Raw genomic sequence first — 20,123 nt, 5'->3', positions numbered from 1 at the left:
CGTCATACATATCCGCCATCCTGTAGTCCTGTGCCCATATACCAATCATACATATCCTCCATCCCATAGTCGAGTGCCCATATACCCGTCACACATCCTCCATCCCATAGTCCAGTGCCCATATACCCATCATACATATTCTCCATCCCATAGGCCTGTGCCAATATACCCATCATACATGTTCGCATCCCATAGTCGAGTACCCATATACCCATCACACATCCTTCATCTCTTAGTCCCATGCCCATATACCCATCATACATATCCTCCATCCCATAGTCCCGTGCCCATATACCCATCATACATATCCGCCATCCCATAGTCGCGTGCCCATATACCCGTCATACATATCCTCCATCCCATAGTCCAGTGCCCATATACCCATCACACATCCTCCATCCCATAGTCCCATGCCTATATACCCATCACACATCCTCCATCCCATAGTAACATGCCCATATACCCATCATACATATCCTCCATCCCATAGTCCCATGCCTATATACCCATCACACATCCTCCATCCCATAGTCCTGTGCCCATATACCCATCATACATATTCGCCATCCCATAGTCGAGTGCCCATATACCCATCATACATATCCGCCATCCCATAGTCCCGTGCCCATATACCCGTCATACATATCCTCCATCCCATAGTCAAGTGCCCATATACCCATCACACATCCTCCATCCCATAGTCAACCATTATGACATCATAATGAGGGGCAGGGCTTGATACACACACACACTTTTTCCCCATTATGTAGATAGGGGCAAAATTGTTTGGTGAATTGGAACGCGTGGGGTTAAAATTTCGCCTCACAGCATAGCCTAGGACACTTTCGGGGTCCAGACGTGTGACTGTGCCAAATTTTGTAGCTGTAGCTGCGATGGTGCGGATGCCAATCCTGGACATACACATACACACACACATACATACACACACTTGAGCTTTATATATTAGATTAGAAGCGCTCGCTATATGATTTAGTTGCCGTATAAACAGGCTGCCAATCACCCTGAGCCAATCATTCATTGTGTGAAATGATATTTTGTGCAGCGCAAAAAAAATCCCCGTTCTCTGTTATGTCCTGTGTAAACAGGACTCGCATTGCTGAGAGCTGTAGCACTCGCTGAGTACTGAGCGATCTATTCCAGATTGTTCAGTGTATCGTTTCCTTTGATCTGCCTTTGTAAGCTGGCAATTAAACCACTGCCAATCTATAAAAGTTTACCGATCTGCGCCAGTCGATCCATTTACGCTAAACTTTAGGCTATTTTTGCAGCAATGAAAAGTGTAGATTGCTGTATGGAATATAGCTGTATGCCTCACATTATTTTAATGGTAGTCAGTGGCAGATGTATGAATGTGTATATGTTCAAAGATGCAAAATCTAGGCCAAAGCTGCACAGATCTAGACATTACAATGTGCAAACGTAAATGCTTAAAAAATAATTATACTTGGTAGTAAGGTAACAATTCTATCCGCATTGTCGGAATGCCAAGTGTATCTTAGTTGTTGCTTATTAATATCATGCACTGGTCCGTTCTGTAAATCGGAGCAGATTAGTGCATGCTACGGTTTTCTTGTCCCCGCGGATCTGCGGCCGTGTAGTAAATTGCCCAGTGCAGGAGCACCTAGGCTACAATTGGCCTGTGTGCGGTCCCTTATAAACATCTTCATATGAGAGTGCTCGGTGCACGTCTCAACCTCATTTAACATTCCCCTGTGCATCCGACCTTATATACCGAATTATTTTACCCAATCCTATTTATAGGTTATGTAATGCTTTTTTTTAGTTATTGTGTCAGTAAATAGTTTTTTTTAGGTTATGGCTGGATATAATTTGCTCCTGAATACATGGAGCAGATCCATTGTTTTGGCACAGAGAGTGGAAGTTAAACCTCTTTTGTATTGTCACGAACCCTCTGCTGGGAGGTCCGCATGGCCGGCGATTGGCGGACAGTCTCCTCTCTCTGAATGTCATCACACACACTCTGGTGACAGCAGGGATCAGCAGCACACTTGTCAGCAGGATTACAGGCGCGTACCATGCCATCAGTGTTCTCGCAGTCACCGGAGGGAAATCACCACCTATTTCATGGTAATTACCACTCCTAAAATGTGGCTGTAAAGTGAGGAATCACGGTGCCGATTTTAGCATGTGGACCTGTAACCTTTTAGCTGGTTTTGCACCTGAGGATACTCAGGTTACTGTTTTCTATTGCTGATACTTGATGTGTCCATGTTTGCTGTTGTGTATTCTATTATATGGCTACTTATGGAATGAAGTAGATGACGAGGGGTCTGGGTTTTCCTTTATCTCTGTTTCGCAGTGTTTGTGGGGATGATTTCTAGAAACTCTAGTTTGGATACCACAGGCTGTGTGCACAGATGAGCCCGGAATCCTCCAGTGTGGCTAAGCCCCGGCAGCAGCTTGCACATCCCTCATCTGCTCTGCTATGTGCACACATTTGGATTTAGCAGTCCTCCGCAGACCCTCCAGTAGCTCCGTTTCTTCAGATTAGAAAGTCCTTTGTAGGAAAACAAAGACAATAGGATGTCCCCTTTCAGAGGTCCAGTCACAAACTTCTCTAGTATCATCCATCATGGTGCTACGACATCAGGAGGGGACTGTATTCAGTAGCTTTTCTATTATGCCCTCAGTTCTGCTATTCTAAATGGTTGCCATTATCTGTATGGCTTTTATGACCTCCCTTTCAAGTGCAATGCTGGATGAATGTACAGTTCTGTCACAGATATTCTTTTTACAGGATTCCTTTTTATTCCCACGCATTATGTTTTATCACAAGGGGGCTTTCCCCCAATTATTTTTCCTGATGAGGCCCGTATCCTCGGTTAGTTGAATTTTAGACAAGGTTACACTCCTGATTGCCCTGTTTTTTTTAAAGTTCTTTTCTATTTGTAAAGCTACTAATAGGATTTTACTGAAAATAAAAGAGAAAATTAGACAAATGTTTATTTTTGTAATTTGCTTTTTTTTTCTGGCTAACAAGAAAACTCCCTCTAAATTTTCCATTGCTGTCATTTTGAATAGCTGTTTGGTCAGTAAATAAGAACGCTGATCATTTGCTAAAGGTTCACTGACTGTACCCTTTTCCTGCACATTTGTATTGTTTGAGCTGAATGGAAAAATAAAGCATTGTCACTAGGTATTAGTGAACCCGAGCGGTGAAGTTCGGGATTCGTACAGTGCCTAGGTGTCTGGTGCTGAACTTCAAATACGGACTTCTCCTGGAAATTCATTTTACACTTCGGAGAGAGAGAGAGAGAGAGAGAGAGATATTTTCCAGCTCCAAAGTTCAGGTCCCCATTGATTTCTATGGGTTCAGGTTCAAGTTTGGGTACGGTTCAGGAACTCAAACCAAACTTTGGAATAAAGTTTGATTGAACCCGACGAATCCGAACTTCCACGGGTCCAATCATCCCTAATTGTCACGTGTGTGCTTGCCTCAGTACTTACCTGATAGCTGCCAGGGAATGCAGGGTCTTGAAGAATTGTTTAGGCAGCATAAAATGGTGAAGGGAAAAAAAACCAAAACAATAATTTACAACTAATAATACAAAACAACAAGCATCGTAAGACCTGTTCACTCTGCATTAAGGCTGTGTGCCCACTTTGTGGTTTTTAAGCGTTTCCACGGCGCTTTTAGACGCGCGTTTCTGCCGTGGAAACGCTTAAGAAAAACATCCAATGTAATCATAATGGAATCCGCACATGTGCTATGGTGCATTTTTTTCCGCTGCGGAAATGTTTAGCGGAAAAAAACGCAGCATGTTCATTCATTTTACATTACTTACAATTGTATTGCAAAAACGCATAGGAAAACGCTTAACAAAAGCGTCAAACGCTTACAAAAGCGCTTCATAAAACGCATGCGTTTTCCCGGGAAGAGGGTGTGCGTTCCCGTTCAGGAATATTCTGCTTCAAGAAAGCAACGTGAGCACATAGCCTAAGGCTATGTACCCACGTATGCAGAAAATTCCTGACTGAAAACCGTACTCCTTCCCAGAAAACGCGTGTTTTTTTCCGCAAATTTTTTTGCGTGATGTTTGTGCGTTTTTTATGTGTTTTTTTTCCAGAGCGTCCCCAGTCTCATAGAAAATAGTTAGAAATGCGGATTTTTCCACGAAATTAATGAGTGTGCTGTGTTTTTTACCGCGATGCATTTTTTTTCGTGGAAAAAAACGCATCAATATGCACAAAAAGTGCAGAATTCATTAAAATTTATGGGATGCTTCTTTTAAGCGTTTTTTAAGCATTTTTGCCTGTAAAAACACTTAAAAAACGTTTACGTGTGCACACACCCTTAGAGCGTTGTTAACTACACCTAGTTTTCGATCCTCCTACACTGTTTAATGGTTGTTCGTTTGGACTGAATAGGCAAATGTATCCCCACAATATTTTACTAGGTTTACTGTATAATGCACATATGTTAATGTGTTGCAAGGAAATTTATAAAATCTCATCCACTAGTCTGTATTAATCCACGGGTAAATTCTGCAGCATCTTCGTCCCATGTGGACCTAAAGAAATGTTCAACTTTTAGAGTAGACCCAGAACAAATCCTGTAACGTAAAATAATAAAGATAGTGCGTAGAAGAGTACTTTGTGTAGTATGTTGGTTTCAGTACTCGCAAAAGACGTTGGTTTGGCGTTGAAACACATAGAACTGAAGGTTTTTATTAGCATTATCACGTCAAGTGAATTTCATTCCAGAAGTAAAAGCCTATTTCAACATTTTTCTTCTACCTTGGTTAAAGACTGATAGTACTCAGCCTCCCCATATCACAGCCGCTGCTCAGGTCTCTGTACTTTGGCTGAAGCAGTGACATCACATCAACAGCTCACATCACCGCTGCAACCAGTTACCGACCTCAGTAACTCATGGCGTCTACATCAGTAGGCCTGCTGAGCTCAGTGACTGACTGCAGTGGTGTAATCTATCCACCGCAGTCAAAATACAGATGCATGGAGTGGTGCCAAAGTGGTATGGAGTGAGTACTTTTGGCCTTTGTTATTTTACATTACAGGAATTGTATGAGGCCATTTTTCTAAAAATGGAAACCCCCATTAACAATAGGCCTAATTTCGAAGTCTATTTTTCATGCATGTGTTCTATTTTTTTTACATGGACAGAACACATACAACTCAGGCTATGTGCACACGCTGCGGTTTTTGCTGCGGTTCCGCTGCGGTTTTGGCCCTGCGGAACTGCAGCAGTTCCGCAGACATGGTACAGTACCATGTAACCCTATGGGTTTTCAAAACCGCTGTGCTCACGCTGCGGTTTTTTACGCGTGGTTTTGTTGCGTTTTTTTTTCCGCAGCATGTCAATTGTTTCTGCGGATTCCGCTGCGGTTTCACACCTTTAACATAGTAGAGGTGTGAAACCGCAGGGCAAAACCGCAGGTCACTTTACCTGCGGTTCCGTGGGAAAAAACCCGCAGGTGAATCTGCAGCGTGTGCACATAGCCTTATAGTCTATAGTCTATGGGCACAACATAGCGCAAAATTACCACTGACAGGTTATATTCACACGTTCAGTATTTGCTCAGTTTTTTATCTCAGTATTTGTAAACCAAATTCAGGAGTGGAACAATCAGAGAAAAAGCATAAGGGTATGTGCACACGTTGCGAATTCTGTTGCGGATTTTGCTAAATCCTCAGGTAAAATGACCTGCATTTTACCTGCGGATTTAGTCAGATTTGCTGTGGATTTTCTGCAGTTTTTGTGTGGATTTCAACTGCGTTTTTACACCTGCGGATTCCTATGATGGAAGAGGTGTAAAACCGCTGCGGAATCCGCACAAAGAATTGACATGCTGCAGATTCAAAACTGCAGCAAATCTGCGCGAAAAAATCTGCAGCATGTGCACAGTGTTTTTTATTTTACATTGAATATAATGGTACTGTACACCGCAGGAGAATCTGCTGCGGATCCGCAGGGCCAAATCCGCTGCAGATTCGTAGCATAATCCGCAACATGTGCACAGACCCTGATGCAAACCCCTGCAACTCTTCTCTGTTTTTCGCTCACTCCTGGTTTTGGCTTATAAATACTGATGTAAAATACTGACCAAATACTGAATGTGTGACTGTTACAGCAGCCAAGAGGTCGAAACCATGTGATAAAATGGAATAGGAAAAAATGTGGTGTGGTGCGATGTCTGTGTCAGAAGAGAAAATTTACATTAAACTCACATTTTAGGAAACACTTGTGTTTATTTTCCGGAGTGCCGTTCCAATGCTGTTGACTGACCAGAAATATTCATTGCAAAAAAAATGGTAATTTGGGTAGCTTCAGGTTTTTTGGTTTGGAGAAAGTAACTAACCCGAATCGAGATGGAAGTTGGCAAGACCGAGACCCCGGAGAACATGATCAGGGCTGGATTTTCCTGTGCCCGATCACATGAGGGCCGTTAATCAGTGAATAACGATCACACAAAAAAGTGTGTCGGCTGTTTCAATAATTTCTCTATCTTCTGACATGATATACATGGCAGAGGAGAAACAAATGATGACCCTCCCGGTACCTCCATCATCCCCCTGTCACTCCTGATCAGTTCCCTCGGCATGGCATCATCTTCCTGGAAAAAAAAATGGCAGGCCCATACGCAGTGCGCCCACCGAGATCTGTCAGCCAATACCTGGCTACAATAGGAAATTTTTCCTTTTGGTTTCTTTTGATCACTGTGATAGACCTTTGGCACCCATGATATTTGGTGTATACCCGAGCACCCGATTCAAACTTGAGTTGTGAGCACTTGCGGTCAACACTAATGACGACATATTCAATATGACGACCTTATCAAATTCTTTGTCATACCTGTGGGTTAAAAATGCTCACTATACTCCTGCATAAAATCTTTGAGGGGTGTGGTTTCCAAAATAGGGTCACTTGTGGGGGTGGTTTCCACTGTTTAGGCACAACAGGGGCTCTTCAAACGCAACATGGCGTCTACTAATTATTCCAGCAAAGATTACACTGAAACAGTAAAATGGCGCTCCTTCCCTTCTAAGTCCTGACATGCGCCAAACTGTAGAATTCCCCCACAAGTAAGGTATTGGCATATTCAGGAGAAATTGCTCAACAAATTTCGGGGTCCATTTTCTCCTGTTACCCTTGTGAAAATAAAAAAGTTTGGATCTAAAGTAATTTATTTGGGGAAAAAAATTAAATGTTCATTTTCCAGGACGTCCACCTGACAGCACTATGGAGGACGTCCTCCTCCTCCTTACAGGGACAGGAAAGCACATGAGAGGTTAAAAGGCCATGTCCCACCCCCTTTCCCTCAGTGTTTTTCCTGTCCCTGCACGGAGGGACACGCGAGAGCTTACCGGAGGGGCCCAGGGGATCGTGGGGCCGGTCCAATCCTTCCCCTGTCAAGAGGTCCCGGGGCCGAAACTTCCCGGTGGGGAGTCCCTCGGCTCCAAAGGCCAGGAGCAGGACGACGCTCCTGGAGGGAGCCGTTCCTCCCGGTGGGGGGGCTCTCGGCTCCAGGACGGGTCGGCTCCCCGCAGGCGGCTGGCCGTGCGGGCACCGACAGAAGTGGGCGCAATCGGCCGTGGCGGGCCGAGTACCCGCAGGACGACGCCGACGGCTGGGCAGTGGAGGCCGGAGCGCCATAGCAGGAATGGAGGCGGCTCCCTGCACGCGCCGAGCGCGGTCGCGCGCAGATGCCCGGCAGGAAGTGGAGGCGCGGCTTACCAGCGTCACATCCGGTGACGTCAGACGCCGGTTTCAAATCCAGGGCGCGCGCGCTCCTGGACCAAAGCGTTCTCCAGAGTCGTCACAGGTCGTGCCAGGCTGTGTGACTGCATCGGACGCCAGGGGATGGAAGGCAACACTGCATCTGGTGGAGGGGTAAGTGCGCATAGCGCAGACCACCCTCCCCACCCGTCCCCACAGCCCAGATCTGATGAGGTGCCCCTTATGTTATCAGGAAAAGGGAACCCCGGCTGAGTCCCCCTCGGGGAAGGACCCGGCGAAAGCCACCTCCAAATCAGTCAGATGTCCGGTGTGCAGAGTAAAGCTGCCAGACACCTATAGCAAGACCCTATGCGGTCCCTGTACCTCCAGGGTCATAGGCGAGGAACAGCCATCTCTACTTTCCGAAATGAGGTCGCTGATAAGGGAAGAGATTCAGGCCTCTACAACCCGGCGTCAATCCCCCAGCCCTGGGCCAGGTCGCAAGCGTCCGAGGTGGGAACCAGTCCCAGTATCAGAGGCGAGCCCTAGCGAGGAATCCGATTTCCGGGACTCAGATCAGGAGGAAGAAGGCGAGATCCTGGGGGATAGTCAGGAGCAGAACAGAAAGTACCTATTCAGACTGGAGGATACGGACGAGCTGGTACACACGGTCAGAAATACCATGCAGATGGAAGAAGTCCCTAAGCCACAGTCCAGACAGGACTTAATGTTTGGAAGACTGGTGTTCCGCAAACAGGTGGTGTTCCCTGTGAGCGAGCACATCAAAGCAATGATCCTGGAGGAGTGGAAAGAAGCAGAGCGTCGGTTGACAATCTCCCGAAACTTTAAAAATAGACTGCCCTTCGATCCCGAGGAAACTCGGGCGTGGGAAGAAGTCCCTAAGATCGACGTCCCGGTCGCCAAGGTTACTAAGAAGTCGGCTATCCCAGCCGAGGACTCATCCGGTCTTCGAGACCCGATGGATAGAAAGGCGGACGTCTTGTTAAAAAGAGCATGGGAGACGTCGGCGGCCCTGATTAGAGCCAACATAGCAGCCACCTCGGTGGCTAGGTCTATGTTCCTGTGGTTGGGGCAGTTGGAAGAACACCTAACCAACAAGACCCCGAGGTCAGAGATACTAGCATCTCCTCCTCTCTTGAAATCAGCCACGGCGTTCCTGTCGGATACGTCGGCGGAATCCGTTAGGTTTGCGGCCAGAAACAGCTCCCTCTCTAATGCGGCCCGGAGAGCAGTCTGGCTTAGATCCTGGTCGGGGATAACCCTTCTAAGGCAAAGTTATGTGCCATCCCTTTCTCGGGTCTGAGGGTGTTTGGTCCAGCCCTGGATAATATCCTTGAGCTGGTGTCCGATAAGAATAAGGGATTCCCGGAAGAAAAGCCCAGGCGGTCACAGTCCTTTCGGAGAGGCTCCTTCTTCAGAGGACAGTCAGAGTTTAGGGGCCGGGCGAGGTCTAATAGAAGCTCCTACAAAGGCTCCTTCAGCCAAAGTGGGAGGAACAGAGGTCCCCCATTTGCATCGACATCTAGATCGAGGAGACAATGACGCCATAGGCATTGGGGGGAGACTTCGCCACTTTGCAGCAAACTGGTCACGAGTGACCAACAATCAGTGGGTCCTCAGAACCATCAGAGAAGGTTACAGGATAGAGCTCTATTCTCCTCCCCCCGACAGATATATTGCCCCCACTGTCGTCCAGGAGGACTCCGCAATGTGGTCGGATCTTCAGGACATGTTAGACTCAGGGGTCATAATACCAGTTTCACCGTCAGAAAGAGGGAAAGGGCACTACTCTTCCCTGTTTGCAATCACAAAGAAATCCGGCGAGGCCCGCACCATCATAAACCTGAAGCCACTAAATGCTTGGGTCAGATACAGGAGGTTCCGGATGGAATCAATCCGATCCGCAATTCCTCTGATAGACAGGGACGCAGTTATGTGCACCCTAGACCTAAAAAAGGCATACTATCAGGTTCCTATTCATCCCTCATCCCAAGGCCTACTAAGGTTCGCGATCAGTTCACCAGCCCGGACCTGCCATTTCCAGTTCCAGGGTCTTCCATTCGGGCTGGCCTCAGCTCCCAGGATCTTTACAAAGCTGGTGGTAGAGGTGGTGGCCTACCTGAGAGATCAGGGTATTGTGATTGTGCCGTACCTGGACGACTTCTTACTGGTGGCAAGATCCAAAGAAGCGCTCATCCGAGACAGGATCCGAACAACTACTGTGATGGAGTTCCTGGGCTGGGTGATCAACTGGGAGAAGTCGGACCTCACACCAGACACCAGAAAGGTATTCCTGGGAGTCCTCCTAGACTCAGCCGACAGAATATCCTGGCTACCCGAGCAGAAGCAGAAGTCCATTCAGGCCAGAACCAGAGGCCTGTTGAAGCGTCAATGCTCCATAAGGGAAGCAATGGAGGTCCTGGGCCTCATGACGGCCTGCATCCAGTGTGTCCGTTGGGCCCAATTCCACTCGCGGTTGTTACAAAGAGATTCTCGCGAGGTGGGACAGGAGTCAGGCGTCGCTAGACAAACCCCTAAGGCTCTCAGGACGAGTAAAGGAGTCCCTTCGCTGGTGGTTACAGGCCAGGAACCTTCAGGTGGGCGTGCATTGGACAACCTCTCCATACGTGGTAGTCACCACAGACGCAAGTGCGTGGGGATGGGGAGCCCACATAGAAGGGAAGATCTTCCAGGGGAAGTGGCCAGCAAGCATCAAGGCCAGATCCTCCAATTTCAAGGAACTCTTCGCGGTCTGGGAAGCGTTGCGGAGAAACCGGTCGGGACTAAAGAGTCGTCATGTAAGCATTTTATCCGACAATACAACGACAGTGGCATTCCTGAAACACCAAGGAGGAACCAGACATCAACCACTACAGGCACTGGTGGAAAAGATATTCACGTGGGCAGAACGGACAGTTCGATCCGTGACCGCGGTACATCTAGAGGGTTCCCAAAACGAAGTGGCAGACTACCTGAGCAGACAACAGATCCATCCGACAGAGTGGGAATTGAACGTAGAGATCTTCGACCAGCTTTGTCAGCGCTGGGGGAACCCCAGTATAGATCTCTTCGCAAGCCGGAAGAACTCGAAGGTTCCCAGATTCTACTCCCTAAATCCGATGGACCATCCAGAGGGCGTAGACGCCCTGAGTCAGACTTGGGGAGAATCCCTCTCTTATGCGTTCCCACCACTGGCCCTCATACCGGCAGTGCTCAGAAAGATACGCGAGGACCACGCAAGAGTGATATTGATAGTGCCATACTGGCCGAGGAGAAGCTGGTTTTCCCTTCTGGGAGCCATGGCAGTAGAAGATCCAGTCGAGCTGCCCTTGTGGGAGAACATCATCCACCAGGGCCCGATCCACCACCCGGACCCAGCAAGACTCCATTTATCGGCTTGGATCCTGAGAGGGACATCCTGAAGGCAAAAGGATTGTCGGAGCAGGTCATATCCACCCTACAGGCCAGCAGGAAGCCGGTGACGTCAGCAATTTATCGGAAGATATGGAAGAGATTCTGTCTGGAGGGTGGCAGGTCCGAGCTCGTGGCAGGTACCCCTGATCTCCCTAACATACTAGGGTTCCTGCAGGCAGGTTTTAATAAAGGCCTCAAGCCCAGCACTCTAAAAGTCCAGGTTTCAGCTTTGAGCGCCTTCTTCGATTATCAGTTAGCTGCACATCCCTGGGTGATAAGGTTTATAAAAGCCACACAGCGCCTGCGCCCCACGATTAGGCAGCTCACCCCGCCATGGGACCTGGGCCTGGTACTTCGGTTCCTCTGCTCGGACACTTTCGCCCTTAGTGAGAAGATAGCCATCCCTGCTCTCACTCGTAAAACGGCCTTTCTAGTAGCCATTACCACGACCAAAAGAATAGGGGAGATCCAGGCCCTATCCACTAAGGATCCATACCTCCAGATAAGAGAGGATAGTATAATCCTAAGGTTAGACCCGGCATTTACCCCGAAGGTAGCCTCTACAAGAAATCTGAACCAGGAGGTAGTGTTACCCTCTTTCTGCGATAATCCCCGAAATGAGAAGGAGCGGCGGCTCCACTCGCTAGATGTGAGGCGCGCAGTTATAGAATACCTAGAGGCCACCAATAGTTGGCGTGTCGACCCGAACCTGTTCGTTCTCTTTGGAGGTAGGAATAAAGGGAAGAAGGCCTCTAAGGCGTCCATCGCGCGTTGGATTACCTCAGTAATCTCGGACGCCTACCAGGCTGAAGGCGCCAGCCCGCCTGATTCCTTAAAAGCCCACTCTACGAGGGCGGTATCGGCCTCATGGGCCGAGCGGGCGGGGGCGTCAGTTGATCAAATTTGTCGAGCGGCAACCTGGGCTAGTCTTAATACATTCTGCAAACACTACAAACTAGATGTGTTAGCTGGCCAACAAACCGCATTTGGGAGAAAAGTTCTCCAAGCAGTAATCCCACCCTGAGGAGGTGCTTTGGTACTCTCCATAGTGCTGTCAGGTGGACGTCCTGGAAAATAGGTATTAGACCTACCGGTGATGATGTTTCCAGGAGTCCATCCTGACAGCACGGGTAGTTCCCTCCCTGTTATGTTATACTATGTTGTATTATGTTATGTCATATGCTGTAATATGATTGTTTCATTAAACCGTTACTAGCATCATCCACCTTGTGGTACTTGTCAAATCACTGAGGGAAAGGGGGTGGGACATGGCCTTTTAACCTCTCGTGTGCTTTCCTGTCCCTGTAAGGAGGAGGAGGACGTCCTCCATAGTGCTGTCAGGATGGACTCCTGGAAACATCATTACCGGTAGGTCTAATACCTATTTTTCCTTCTATATTGCTTCAGTTCCTGTGTAGCACATGAATAGTTAATAAACTATTTGAATGTGGTTTTGAGCATTTTGAGGAGTGCAATTTTTAGTATGGTATCACTTTTGGGTATTTTCTATCATATAGGCTCCTCAAAGTCACTTCAATTGTGATGTGGTCCCTACAAAAATCTTTTTGTAAATTTTGTTGGAAAAATTAGAAATCGCTGGTGAAATTTTAACCCTTCTAACTTCCTAACCAAAAAAAGTTATGTCTCCAAAATTGTACTGATGTAAACTAGACATTTGGGAAATGTTATTAACTATTTTGTGTGACTATTATGTAACTTTCTGATTTAAGGGCATAATAAAAATATATTTTGAGGGATGTCTGCTGTTTTACTGAAAAACAATAGATTTCACAATTAAAATATTACAGCTATCATAAATATTTTAATGTTCAGAACTACTGCACTTTGGAGGAGCAAAGTGTGAGACTAAACATTAGATATCCTTATTGCCCACAGGTGTTGTCAGCATCCTTCTCTGACAGCTAAGTAGTGGTGAGCCATAAGCCCACACAAAGAGATGCCAATGGAGTGCACATGCAAGGTGCTCTTTGGGGAAGTGAAAAGGAAAATTAATGATCTACGAATAACCTTCCATTCCTTCTGGTAGAAAAAATTATTCTTGTTGCTGCCGCCAAAAGGTTGGTAACCTGCTAACTTCTGGAGCCCATGAATTAAATATAAGGTGCATTTGACTAGCTGAGGGCCTAATTAGAAGAAAGGTTACACAATCTGGAAGGAATGCCATAGGTTCCTTTGGTTCTTCTCTGTGCATGAGGACAATTTGAAGGAATAGTTTGACTGTTTGTATAAAAAAAAAATGTCAATTGAAGATAACAAATCTTTCCTCATCAGTGAAAGTGTAGTCATTTTAGGTAACCTTGATGGTTAATTGGTTTCAACACGTTCTATGTTTTCAAGGCTGAGCACATGTTGCTGGGAAAGAGACACAGTTTTCAAGTTGTATTAGCATTGCGATACATCACGTTAGGCGCATCGTAGGATGTATTTTCAAGCATGAAAAAGTAAGCAGTTTGAAAGCAAGATTGTGAATTTCATAGTGTCACTTTTACTGCTTATCAACCCAGTAAGGCCAGCACACGGAGAAAAGAACTGCAGTAGGGTCACAGTTCCCTGCAGCTCCATACTCTGCTGTAAGAGATCACTGAAATACCTATTATTACTGTGAGTACAATGTGCTGCTGAGATCAAAGGTTGGAGATGTCGTGGCATCAATTTATATGGCTAAATCATCAGTGGAGGGGCAGGCGCCTGTGAATCGATTCCTCTTATATTCTAATTCCATAAATGTTTTACTATTTTTCATAAATTAAAACTTTTTCCATGGTTTCGAGATAATTTCCCCTTCCAGAAACCACCTATTACATGTATTCACGTTCACTAGACATGGGCTGATCAATTCTCGGGACTCCAGTGCATCGAGCAATTAATAGTCACTGGCTGGTAAGCTCGAGACACTCTTAACTTCTGGGATCCCCAGTGCAGCTTTTGCTTAGCTTGGCAGGTGCAACTTTCATCTTTGTGGTATGACACAGATGACGTCACGTTAGCCCAGCTAATCAAGAGCCACCCTGGGTATTTCAGAATGTAAGAGATTTGCCAGCTTCCTGTCCTGCCACCAGAGATTACTGACCTAGCCAATAGAGCTGAACCTAATCAATCTGCACATGCCTATCCTGCACCATGTTTAGGATTTTTGTGCATAAAAGCAGCCTATATAACTAGGCAAAAGAAGAAAAGTGCTTTCAACAAATTGCAAATTATGACTCAGTGCCTTGGCGTACTGGTAAAACGTCTCAAGAAGGTCGTCTGACTTTGTAAAATTATTCCATATGTTCTGAAACACGTCAAACAACCTCTGCTAACCAAAGGATAAGGCGTTCTTCAGACTTCCATTTTTCTCAAGTACAAAAAAACTGACTGTTTACTTTAATCAGACTCTGATCAGAGTTTGACCACAGTTTAATCAAACTGTGGCCCATATGTCATCAGTTTTTCTCATATATAAAAAAAAGTTTCTCTATCGTCTTCTTTCTGATAGTCCGTGCCATCTGAGTGCTGTTCGATTTTTTTCACAAACCCATAGAGTTGCATTAACCATTTTCACCCTTAGATCAAAATCATAAATGTCTCCTTGATTCTAGGTGATTTTCTCTTACTGGCTAGTCACTTCTCATCAAAACCAGTGATGGAGCGCACTGTCACTGCGCATTAAAAAAAAATTGCACAGTGACAAGATCCTACTTGGCATATCTCTGAATTAACACCCGATGTATGTTCAGTAGAAACAGATGTGGCTGATGACGCTTCATTTCAGAATGGGGACAGAGCCTGCGGTAGTCACTCCAGTCTCTGTCCACCAGTTGGCGTTTTGTTTGAGCATCCCAACATGCACTGGGAATTCTCAAAAAATGTCTTAAAACCGGAAGTTGATTAAAACAAAGCATTTAGATAGTAGACAGGGAATGGTAGAGAAATAATTAGATTATTACGATAACTAGACATTTAGGAGTAAATCAGTGTTAGGGCCCCGTCACACATAGCGACTCACCAGCGATCCCGACAACGATATCAAAGTGTCAGGATCGCCGGTGAGTTGTTACATGATCGCTGGTGAGCTGTCAAACAGACAGCTTCACCAGCGATCAGCACCAGCGATACCGAGCGCGCGGCGTCGCTGTGTACTTTAGTTACCAGCGTGCTGATGCAAGGAGCTGGTAACTAAGGTACACATCGGGTTTCTAAGGGGCGTGCGTCACTTAGAAACCCGATGTTTACCTTGGTTACCAGCTCCCTGCATCAGCGCGCTGGTAACTAAGGTACACATCGGGTTTCTAGGTGCTGCGCGCCCCTTAAAAACCCTGCGTTTTCCCTAGTTACCAGCTCCTGCTCGCTGGTCTCCTGCCTGTCACACGCAGCGATGCGTGCTGGCCAGCGGGAGACCAGCGACCCCAAAAATGTCCAGAGGTTTCCACAGCGATCAGCGATACCCGGCAGGGGGGCCGGTCGCTGATAGCTGTCACACACAGCGATCTCGCTGGTGAGATCGCTGTTGCGTCACAAAACTTGTGACTCAGCAGCGATCTCGCTAGCGAGATCGCTATGTGTGACGGGGGGCTTTAGTTTCCAACCATCCCTGAGGCTATGTATGACATGCTTCTTTTCTCCCCTTGTGTTTGTACAAAGTTACAGTAGATGTTTTTGAATGTAAGATATCAATCAGTTTCGGTGGAGTGGGAGGATACATTGCCTTTATTAATCGTAGTAATGGGAGTCGTAGTAAAGAAGTATAACAACATACTGTCTCTGTATGGAGGAAGCAGAAATGTAGAATTATGAATAACCAGATTTTCTGTACTTTGCTTGTGTTATATATATTTTTTTTCTTCCCTGCAGCTTCATGATCACAGCTCCAGTTGTTGGTAGTGAGGAAATGTCTGCTTATGCCAGTTTATATTTTAAGCAGGCTCTTCTCCCATCTAAAGTCTAGATGGAAATGTTAAAGATCAGACTTTGTGGAACTGCTTACATCGTTTCCATGGCAGGTGACTGAAAGATGGACAGTCTATACTGTACAGCTTTTTGTTGTCTCAGGGATAAAATAGTGTCTGGAGAAGAAGGGACAAGACACTCTTTAGGGACCCTGAACAAATCGAAAAGAAAAAGAGATTAGAAAGCTAAGATAAGCGTCAGAAAAGTCTAGGACAAATACTGACTATTGTATCGTGCTTCTTTTATTCTATGATACAGTGAGCGTCAATGGTTATCTTCTTTTTCTTCTTTTCTAATTTATCGTTAAACTTGAATTACTTTGTAAACGGACACACAATCTGCAAGTGCTGATATAAATCTTATTTCTGCTATGAAAATCAGGCATTTAAATTCAATAGCACTGGTAGAATTTCAGTCAAGTCACAGCCGAAATTGGCTCCGTCACTCTACAGTATACAGTATGCTGCACGACTTTCGGATTTGCACTAGTTTGTTTTATTACTATGAAGATTTCTATATTTTGTAAGCTTTAAATATTATCATAGTAACTGTATGTACATCACCAAATAGAGGTATGTTAAACCCCTTTATATCAGAGACTCAGCACACCAGCTTCTTCCCATCTATAGGTTTCACCTGTCTGCTTCTGGGTGGGGCAAAAATATCTTGCCCCAAGAAGAAGCAGACAGGAGAAACCCATGGTTTAGTGGAAGCTGGACTGCTACATGTTTGATATATTTTTCTGTGTTTTTATCGCATCTATTCTTGTGGTCAGTTATAGCATTATAGTGTATGGGTAGTGACAGATGCCATAGTAGTATTTGGCACCCATAGGATAGTATGGCACCCATTTAACAGATTTGTCATAGACTATAATAGCATCCAATTTACAGGTACAGCGTGAGAAGATATTGAAAAGATTAAGGGTGACTGATGCTTAAACGTGGCATTTATTACCTACTAGCTGAAGAGCCTGGCGTTGCCTGGGCACAGTAACTAACTGTGGGTCCCACTCTCTCCCTTAACAGCCATGTTTTCCACCCACCATCACGCGCTCTCTCCTTCCGCAGCCCCGCTCTCCACCCGCCGTCCCGCTCTCACCCTCTGCAGCCCTGCTCTCCATGCGCATCCCGTTCTGTCCCTCCGCAGCCCCGCTCTCTCCCTCCGCAGCCCCGCTCTCTCCCTCCACAGCCCCGCTCTCTCCCTCCACAGCCCCGCTCTCTCCCTCCACAGCCCCGCTCTCTCCCTCCACAGCCCTGCTCTCCATTCGCCGTCCCGCTCTATCCTTCCGCAGCCCCACTCGCCATCCGTGTCCCGCTCTCTCCCTCCACAGCCCTGCTCTCTCCCTCCACAGCCCTGCTCTCTCCCTCCACAGCCCTGCTCTCTCCCTCCACAGCCCTGCTCTCCATGCACCGTCCCGCTCTATTCCTCTGCAGCCCTGCTCTCCATCCGTGTCCCGCTCTCCCTTGCAGCTCCTCTCTCCACCCGCACCCCGCGCTTTCCTTCTGCCACCCCATTCTCCAGCCGCAAGTGGGCGGGGCTATATGGAGTGGGCATGGCTTGATACTAGAGTTGAGCGACTTTTGGTTTTTTAGGGTCGAGTTTCGTTTCGTGAAACCCGACTTTTCCAAAAGTCGGGTCGAGCAAGATCGTCCGAATATAGGGAAAAGTCGGGGTCGTCCCGAAACACGAAACCCAATGTAAGTCAATGGGGAATAAAAGTCGGCAGTGAGAGGAGGACAGGAAACACACCTACAGTGCCCATTTGAATGCCAAAAGCATCAATTCTTCTTACTTAAGCTTGTCAACCTTAATTAACTTCATAATACAAGTTACGCACTGAAAAATGGGGGTTATTTGGCTAAAGTTGTGGGGGGGGAGGGCTGGCTGCAGGTTTTCATGTGCCCTGGGCGAAAGAGCGCCCCTTTAACACATACCACAACTCATCATGCTCCGATACGGCAGAGAAATAGCGGTATAGTACAATGAAAAATACCTCACTTTTTACATCTCATGACGAGGCCCATCTATTTCTCCATACAGAATCATTGGTCCCATATAATGTTTGAAACAGTATATGATGAGCTCCACATAATGCTACAGTATATGTTGGTCCCCATGGATGAAGCTCCACTGTCTTATGGGCCAAAATAATGCTCCAAACATAATGGGCCCCATTTCTAATGCTCTAGTGTATAATGGGCCCTGTAAATGCTGCTCCAGTGTCTGATGTCCACCTTTGGAATGTTCCAGTGTATGGTGGGCCCCATCTATCATTCTCCAGAGTATAGTGCTCCCCAAAAATTGCTGTCCCAACATTGAAAACAATCAAATAAGTCTCCTCGCTAGGGAATCCCTGTACTTGTCTGGACTCCTCGTCGTCCCCATCTTCCATCTCACTGCACAGTATTTCAACTTTGCAAGTGCTGTGATCCTGAGCAAGCAGGGGGGGGCCCACTCGTTGGTGACGGCACTGGCACAGGGCCCCTGATAGTACGGTGGTGTGTCTGATGGCGGGTGGGCCGAACCTGCACTTTCATCTGCAGCTTCCTCTTTGTCACCGTGTAAGATGGAACTGTATATGGGAAGGGTAACCTGAGTTTCATCAGGGTCAGATTCAGGTCGTGTAGCGTGCGAGGGGAATGTAGTTAGTGGTCTGGGTCAATGTACCAGCAGATTCATCGAGCAGTGGCTGGGCATCAGTGCACTTGTGTCGCCCCCAGGAGTACGGTCGCCACAGTGGCATTACCTTCTTCCTAGGGAGTGTGATGTCATGCTTGGGAGCAACGAACGATCTCTCGAGCAGGTTAACTGATTGGGCGGCGTTATTCCCACGAGTCATGACCCTCCAAACAGCGTTCATGAAGGCAAAGTGTTTGTTTTACGTGGGCAGTATGGTTGCAAAGCTGAACCTTAAAGGAATGTCCAGAAGGGCACCACCAGGAGTGGAGCCTACGGTTAAATTCGACTCCACCTGGGAAACCTCAACCATGCCAGCTACAGAACAGATGCACACATTGCAAGCTTAATTCCGTTAACGAATGAGACTCCGTCATGCCCCGCAGTCCGAGTCCGGCTTACTAGAGGGACACGTGAGGCTCTGGCACATGAGATTGGCCAATAACTGGTGTGTCATGCCCTTACATGTCCGTGGCTGCATGTGCGCTACACTGAAAAGGCCAGCGTTTGTCGCTTACAGGTGCAGATAACCCGCTGAACAACGTTAGTGATGGGGATCACTGATTACAATTATTACCCGCGAACAATGATTTCCCAGTAAGTGCAGGTCAACCGCAGTTCCGGAATTAGGCCTAACCGTCATTCCTGAAAAAATGAAAAACTTACGTGTGCAAACCACAGGTGCTGTAGCATGCTTAACAGCTCGCCAGCCGTTCTCACGCGCAGTATGGATTACACGTGATTGCACAAAGGTGAGAAAGGGTACCGTATCCCCAGATAACATGTATGGATAGCGTACACATTCAAAATATATGTCTATACATTAAGAGGCAGGCTCAGACGGTGTTAGGCCCAGTATGGATTGCACGTGATTGCACAAAGGTTAGAAAGGGTACCGTATCCCCGGATAACATGTATGGATAGCGTACACATTCAAAATATATGTCTATACATCAGGAGGCAGGCTCAGACTGTGTTAGGCCCAGTATGGATTGCACGTGATTGCACAAAGGTTAGAAAGGGTACCGTTTCCCCGGATAACATGTATGGATAGCGTACACATTCAAAATATATGTCTATACATCAGGAGGCAGGCTCAGACGGTGATAGGCCCAGTATGGATTGCACGTGATTGCACAAAGGTTAGAAAGGGTACCGTATCCCCGGATAACATGTATAGATAGCGTACACATTCAAAATATATGTCTATACATCAGGAGGCAGGCTCAGACGGTGTTAGGCCCAGTATGGATTGCACGTGATTGCACAAAGGTTAGAAAGGGTACCGTATCCCCGGATAACATGTATGGATAGCGTACACATTCAAAATATATGTCTA

The 20,123-nt window shown here is 46.7% G+C and overlaps 1 protein-coding gene across 13 annotated transcripts in view; it reads left to right on the top strand.

The window, feature by feature from the left end:
• NRCAM (neuronal cell adhesion molecule) overlaps positions 1 to 20,123 on the top strand; it is a 429,035-nt gene that overhangs the window by 186,668 nt on the left and 222,244 nt on the right. Inside the window, exon 1 of one of the 13 annotated variants that reach the window (XM_073573265.1) lies at positions 1,462 to 2,109. The exons of 11 other annotated variants lie outside the window; for them this stretch is intronic. The gene's annotated coding sequence lies outside the window, so the exon portion shown is untranslated. Of the gene's footprint in view, positions 1 to 1,461; positions 2,110 to 20,123 lie in introns of those variants that run through there. One more of the 13 variants, XM_073573277.1, reaches the window with a different exon arrangement.

The sequence above is a fragment of the Dendrobates tinctorius genome, unplaced genomic scaffold, assembly GCF_039654945.1.
Source record: "Dendrobates tinctorius isolate UK_male_01 unplaced genomic scaffold, ASM3965494v1 ptg000035l, whole genome shotgun sequence".
In the NCBI taxonomy this organism is placed as follows: domain Eukaryota; kingdom Metazoa; phylum Chordata; class Amphibia; order Anura; family Dendrobatidae; genus Dendrobates; species Dendrobates tinctorius.
Note: the sequence above shows the minus strand (reverse complement) of the source record. Positions and strands in the feature narration are given on the sequence as shown.